This window comes from Solenopsis invicta, chromosome 11 (assembly GCF_016802725.1).
Source record: "Solenopsis invicta isolate M01_SB chromosome 11, UNIL_Sinv_3.0, whole genome shotgun sequence".
Classification (NCBI taxonomy): domain Eukaryota; kingdom Metazoa; phylum Arthropoda; class Insecta; order Hymenoptera; family Formicidae; genus Solenopsis; species Solenopsis invicta.
In genome coordinates, this window is record NC_052674.1 from 2,121,603 (window position 1) to 2,129,521 (window position 7,919).

General features: G+C 28.7%; 1 protein-coding gene across 2 annotated transcripts in view; it reads right to left on the reverse strand.

Moving 5' to 3' along the window:
- LOC105196992 (cyclin-dependent kinase 4) overlaps positions 1-7,919 on the reverse strand; it is a 105,670-nt gene that overhangs the window by 22,874 nt on the left and 74,877 nt on the right. The gene's annotated exons all lie outside the window — the stretch shown is intronic.

The following is a 7,919-nucleotide window of genomic DNA, read 5'->3' on the forward strand; positions in this document are numbered from 1 at the left end:
TTGAAGAGTAGAGAGGTAGTCGTGCAAAATATTAATGGACACCTCGAGCTGAGGTGTGATCAGAAACTATATTCGTATGTTCAATTTACGCAGCAAAGAGCAAAAAAATTCATTTCGCGATACAAGAAACCATGAAGATTAGCCGCCCGCACTCATTTCTGAAGTGACCTTGCACCTATCTCACCAACATATATCAATTTGACACGGGGCCGAGCATGCTCGTTGGCACTGCCGGTGTTTTCCTATGCAACGTACGCGAATAGGACGCGGTTAGTGGTTCCTTTATTTTCGTTCCAGCGCAGACCGAACAATGGGGGATCTAAATTGGGCAAAAACCAGTCTGGCGTCTAGTTTGGTGAGGTCGGAGGCACATTCTGGTGCACAGTGGGACCAGGAGCAGCGCCAGGGGGTTAGTGAGAAGGGTAAGAGGCAAGGAGCGAGAAGGAGAGTTGAAGAGAAAAGGCACGAGAGAGGGAGGCACGTCGATAGTCTCACAATGCAGCCAAGTCGTATAAAGCGACCGGGTGGGATCTGCGATCGATTCAGCGAGGACCGTTCCGATGTCCTCGGAACCCGCGAGCAACCGGCTTTGCAGATAAACGTGGCAATTAACACAGCAACTGTGAAGGAATGTCCCCGTGCACCTCTGCCACCCGGCTAGTTCGTTGCACCCTTGGTCAGTTATGACACCCGAATTTCGTCTTATTTTTTTTTACCCTTCCTTTTCGTTTCTCTTTTTGAACCCGCGCGCGATTTTTTCCCGATACCGTTTACGGCGTCGTTTTTTCGGCTCATCGCTCGCGCCAATGCAGCTGTTCCTGGAAGAGTATCCGGGTTGGTCGACGTTTAGGGATGGACGTGTCGGAATGTGGGCCTTTTCGGAAGGAGGATGCGCCCAGTCGGGAGTGTGAGCTATGTGTGTCGAAAACGGCGGGTATCTTCGCGACAAGATTATTCGTCAAATTGATTATGTCAGAGGAGATAAGTGGCAATTTACAAAATCAATATGTTATTCGAGATGGGCGAACGTTAGTGCTAGTCATAACATTGAAGATTGATGAGTTAGTTCAAAGTTAATTTAAAACTGAGTTTATGATTATGAAAGAAAACAGATAAAAAAGTAAGATACAGACTTTTATTTCGCGATGTGTTTGATGACTGTATTAGATTTATAATATAACTGTAGAAAGTTATTTCTCTCTAATTTTACTTGTAAAACACATAAAAGATTAATATAAATTTGAGGTATGATACCAAACTGCTATTTAACGAAAAAAAAGGTGAAAAAATAAAGATGATAATAAAACATGCAACTTTTTTTCGATTTTGTTTGATTCAATGTGAATTCTCCCGCTCTAGAGGCCACCAATTATCAGCGTTCAACAAGATCGCGCTCTTCTACGGCCTCTTTTTTATCTTTTTTGTATCTTTTCTTTTTAAACACGATAGCTTGGTCTGGTTGCTCATCTTGTATTTGTCTTGTTTTCTTCCATGTCTGGTGCCATGTCCGGATGCTCGTTTTGGTTATCATCGACGACACAACGCTTAAAACGACGGTAATTGTGCGCCTGATGCAGACAACAACGTCGTTTATGCTTCTCTCGCCTCGATTGAGCATGCTTAATAAAATTTTGACGGCCGACCAATCTTTTACGATCTACCGCATGGATATTACAAGCCGGATAATCCTATGTAGCTATTTATGGCAAAATTTTATAATAGGATCATTCATTTATATATATTACATTTGTTTAGAATAAATATTCATGAAAATATCGATTATCTTTTTTAGGAAATTTTTACAAATGTAAAGTTATATTATTTGGATATGAAGTCCTTGTTGTATGTATATATATTTTTTTATACTAATAATAATAAAATATATATTTGTATATAAGTGTATTTTTATAAATATATTTTAATTGTGTCTGATATAATTTCAGAGTTATTCGTATATTCATGTATCTACCGATGGTAAATAAGAAGTTCAACTTGTTAGTTGAGTCGAGTTTCTAAATCTATTTTACGTTATATATGAATATTTATTTGTTATATGAAGTTAATATAAGGACATGTTATTTGAAATAAATAATAAGAGTAATATTTTATTTCAAAATAACGCAAAAATTATTATCAGATTTATCGATTAAAACCTCGTAATTGAAATAGTTTTCGTATATTAGCAACATAATAATTATAAATGTTCTTACAAAATACAAATACATATGTCATTATATTTTGCAACTATTTTATTACATTAATTTGCAGTCAAATGCTATCGTAAATAATATATCATAAATGATATTTTCAACCATCTGCGTCATATTTTAATTTTATACGAACGTTATTTATGTTTAATAAATAAACTAGTATAAGATTAAGAGATGCCAATGCATGTGAAGAAAGTTAACAGAATATGATTTAGGTCAAAATGAAAAGAAAAACAAAGTATAATTCAAAGCATGCATTTGTGCAATAAATATGGTAAAGAATAATATATTAATTCTGGAATCGGTCGCTATAAAAGACGTTGCGTTTTTTTTTCTGCATATAAACGCGCTCATGGAAAAGAGTTTTATGTTAAAAGAAGTAATATTAACGTACTATTTGTTCGTCGCTTCGAAATTTAATTCATTTATCCGAGCAGAATGAAAAGCCGTCATGACATCAAAATGATTCCAAAATAATTATTAAAATTATGTTTTGATCGGTCACGATTCATTTTAACGTCATTTTGATAATATCGTGACTTATATTGTTCAGCTTAGATAAAATTTAAAATCTATTTGTACATTTTTATAATAATTATTCTATTTTATATCTATAAAACTATTATCAGATTTTTATTTTTATACAATATACATTTTATTTATTAATAAAAAAATACGAGTAATAGTTAATCATTTTCTATATTATCAACTAATGATCAAAACTAAGGAGGAAAAAACATTCCCAATTGACACTTTTTGATTTTGATGAGCTTTGAGGATACGTCAAAATAAAAAACAATTATTTTTTACATACTTAATTGCACATTAATAGTTTGAATCAAAATCGATTGAATCTTGATATAAGTTATAGATCATCTTTGTATAGTTCCAATTTTAGTACATATACTGAAATAAGTACAAATGAAGTTAAGGCGGTTTGTAGCATAGTTCGAGTTTTTTAAAATTGCAAAATTTTTTAATTATAAATATAAAGAAAGAGATATTTTTTAATCAAATTTAATTAAATTAATTTAAAGCCAAAATGTTTTAAAATATTTTAAATTGCAAAAATGCAACATATAACTTTTAATATTAATTTAATATACTTTTAAATTAATAAATAAATTATAATAATTTACAAATTAAGAAATGCACATACATAAAGAGTATGTACATTTCTGAATTGTTGAATTACTGAATTTTTATATACTGCACGCAATTTCACAGATATTTGATAATTATAGGAAGTAAAAATTTAATATGTACTTTGAATATCCCAGCGAAAATTGGGTACCACATATTTTGAATTAAAAAAATAAAATACGCGATTTGAACTACATTTTTATACAATTAATATGAGCTACGTAATATATAATAATAAGCATAAAATATACATTTTAAATAATGAAACTATTATTACATGAAAAATCAGTATGTTATAGGAACTAAACGCAATGTTTATTGAAAAATATACTTTAAAACCTAATTTAAACAAAAAATCAGAATTTTTAATTTAGAAATGAATGTCTCTCTTTTTCATTAAAAAAATGTTTTTATTTCTGTAATTTTCTAAAAATGTGCGGTTTAACGTTTATTAAAAATTACTTGTTATTTTATTTTTCATAGTTTCTATTTAAAAGTACAAATTAAAATAATGATATAGTTACATTGCAATAAAAGCATTATAATAAAAAAAATTATTACGTTTCCTACAATTAAATATAATTAAGTTGTGTGAATTTTTTATGTAAGTAATTTTTATAAGCACTATCTTTTACGAAATTGGATATCTTTCCCCAGTAAAAATTAATGTGGATATGATAACAAATAGTTATTAACAAATATTAAATATGGTGACATTAACGTAATGTAATGAGTATATGCGAGATTCTACTCCCCCTCATGCAAAGATAATTTTCTTCTGTTTTTCTTTCCGGATGAGAATCAGTTACTGACCGAGTAATTTCATGCGTACTTGGCCAGGGGACTATCCGTTACATAGAAATGCAATTTTAATTCTTCGTGCGCCGCATAGTGCAATGCGGACAATCCTACCAAAGTTCGCGTAATGGTTTATAGAAACGGGTGTGTCTATACGTGAGGTCAATCAATAAATAGATCCTGATTATTGATAAAAAAATAAAATTTTTCCATCAAAATAAATATCTTTAAATCAAAGCTTGATCTTTTTATCTTATTTTTATCAGATTACATGTTATAAATTTCATATTATATAATTTTCACAATATACCTTTTCATACTATAATAACCATTAATTATAATTATTGATTGATGTTTTTTTAGAAGAGAAAATATTTTAAGAAGTTTTTAATTAAAAGAATATTATATTGTTCTTTATAAAATTCGTGCAGTACATTATATAACGTAACACAAATTATACGTATTATTTTTACATCAAATATAAATGACTTCTAATTGTGATAAATTTCAGCAATGAATATCCTGTGGTATTGAATCAATGTTATTTATAATATTTAAATAACTTGTGCATCCCAACCCGTTGTTGCCGTATAGGAAAGAGGAAATGAAATGTGCACTTGTACAGGAACACATGGTGCTCATATCATTTGCCTGTGAAAGAATGCTACAGAACTATCAGAAAGCAACAGAGACGTACGTGCATGTACGTCTTGCAGCTGCCAAGCTTTCACAGAATTAGCGACTTAGAAAAGCAGGCCAGTTAATTCTACATAAGAAAGTAATATTCCTTCGATTATTTCCATTCAAGTGATATGACAGACATTACATGAGTAAAATTATTCCAGACAATTAATATCAATCCTAAACTTATATGTATAAAATACTTATATTATATAAATTTTTTAAATTCTTTATTATTGTTTTACAATAAAAATTAATAATTAATTATATAAACATGTTAAATTAATTAGTTTAATCATTATTTGTTAAGCAATTTATAAATCATAGCCAAACAAAATAATTAAATTATGTTGTAACTCAAGTATTATGTAAAATTATGTATTAAGTATTAAGAATTCTTCAGTTTAAAATAAGTGTAATTATGATTTTTAAAATTTGTTGTATGTTTAGTATGCTAAAAATTCAAACAAACTTTTTCGATCAAATCACGAATTAAAGAAAAATCTATTAGCAAAAGATATTTGTATAATGAAATGACTCGTCGGAATTGAAAGAATATTCCAGGAATAAAATCGAGCATTCTCAGACTTGAAATCCTTTAAAGAATTCGCTGATCTATCACAATGATTATGACAATTCTTAGGGCTACTGTAATGGCACTTTAGAAATTCTAAAGCGATAATCTACTTGTTTACCCATGTTTTTTTAATTAGCATTGTTTATTTCTTACATTCACTTTTTATTTTAAAGAAAGAAATCAATTAGTTTAATCAACTTATTTGAAGAAAATTAAAAAAACATCCGATTATATTTGTATATTTATTTATATCATAAACTTATTTAAACAATTCTGTATTCATTATAATTATAGTTTTTAAATTAAAATTGATAATTAATTATATAAATATGTTAAATTAATTACTTATTTAATAATTATTTGTTAAATAATTTATATATTACGGCCAAACAAAATAATTAATACCAAATTGAATACCAAATTTACATTAATGTTAATCAATTTACATAATACGATACTTCGTGACAATAATCACGTATGATTGTAACACGAACATTTGTACAAAGCGTAAAGAGATGAGGTAACGAGTGTGGGCACGCGATTTATCACAACAACGGGAAAAATAGTAAGCCATCGGTACATCTTGTGTTTACTGAATGCAGAAAAATATGCTTGTGCGTGCACAACGCACCTGCAAGATTCAGTTATATACCATACTGACCAATCCTCTCAGTTACGTTATATTCATTAATAAAGTAAAACGCCCATGGATACCGTGCATTCCCTAGATTTTACGCAGCGGTAAAAATGATAAAATTCTACAACGTCAAATTCGGTCACAAGATATAAATTTGTTAATATATTAACAATTGTGTAATACATATTGTGTTATTTACCGAAATCTGTTCCATTATTTACAAAAATTTTAAGTACATTTTAATTGTAATTTTTTAAAAAAGAAAGATCTAAAAAATTTTATTTTTTCTTAATATAATGTATCTATAGAAATTGAATTATAATAAATAGTAAAAATACTAGACTGTATACAGTGATTTTTATCAAATTTTCTTTGGACTATATGCTTATTTATTAATTATGTACATTTTATGTATAGTTTATTAAAAGTTTTCTTAGAGCTTTATTTTTATAAAAAAGATTTAAAATATCTTACTATTTATATTATGGTACAAAAAAACTTTACTTAACAAAGTTAAAAGTAAAAAAAAAAAGAAAATATGCACAGGCTTTTATAGAGTTTCAATTCTTGTAACATCTTGGAAAAGAAGTAACATTAATGACATTTCGGTGCAACTTAGGCTCCCATGCTCACGACGCATGGAAGTCCCGTTAACTATACATGTGCACGACTTTGCGTATGTTACACAATTACTTGATTGTACATGGAACAGAATTTGAACAACAATTCTGACATAATGATCTCAAATTATAATAGATTATTGTTTGTTCCATTTATAATAAAATTGTATAATTTTAATAAAAATTTTAACAATTTTAATTTTTTAAAAGAATTCTAAGAAATCTAATTTTTTAATCTACTAATAAAACATAGACGATATAAATTATGAAATTGCAAATATGATATTTATTGCTAATAAAGTGTAACGATATCAGAACAAGATTTCAGAATATAGATCATCAAATGTTACGTATTATTACAACGTCATGCTTATTATATCTTCGTCTATAATCACAACGCCAATGAAATTACCAGCTTTAAAGCAAGTATGGAACGGAGCAGAAATTACCGAGCGGACAGCGTACACTTAGCAATTTTTAATGACAACAATTAAAAATGTATACAATGAGGAAAATAGTTCCGTGTTGACAGTTATAAAATTAAAATTGTATTACAGAAATAATTGCAATACCATATAATTCTATACTAGTAATATTGTTATTTTAATTATAACCGTTTGAATGTAAAAATATATATAATAAAAGCTTTATTGTTTTAACTTTTGAATCTTGTCCTGAATTGAGGAGTGAAATATGTTTCTATCACATGTATTACTAATAGACGTTTTCTGAAAGATATTTCTAAGATTTTCTGGCACAAAATATTCAGTACGTAATAATTACAGTTTATCACATCATAACTGGAATAAGGATTTTACATTTTAAATGAGTAAAACGAGGAAGTCACGAAAAACCAGGCAAGTACACTTTAGTTTAAACATGCTATCTAGTGTGAAAGACGAGCAATACCCTGTACAGTTTACTTTTCGTAGTCTAGTTTAAAATTCACAAATGCGTATTTTATAAATACTTTAACAGCAGCTCTGTTTAATTATTAAGATTTTTCCTGTCACGAGACTTTCTACTTTCAGTAACTTCTTTGAAGGGAACATCAGCTACTGCCGATCTTCATCGTAAAATTTTGGAATTTTAATTTTTGGACCAAAATTCAGGTTTTTCATGTTTTCTTCACATCTACGAGTTTCTTGAAAGAGAGGAAAATGTGGTACACTAAAATAAATCAATTTAATGTGATAAATGATAAGAAGGGCTATTCTCGAGGTTAAAGGGTTCAGTCCCAAGTTGACTTTCCA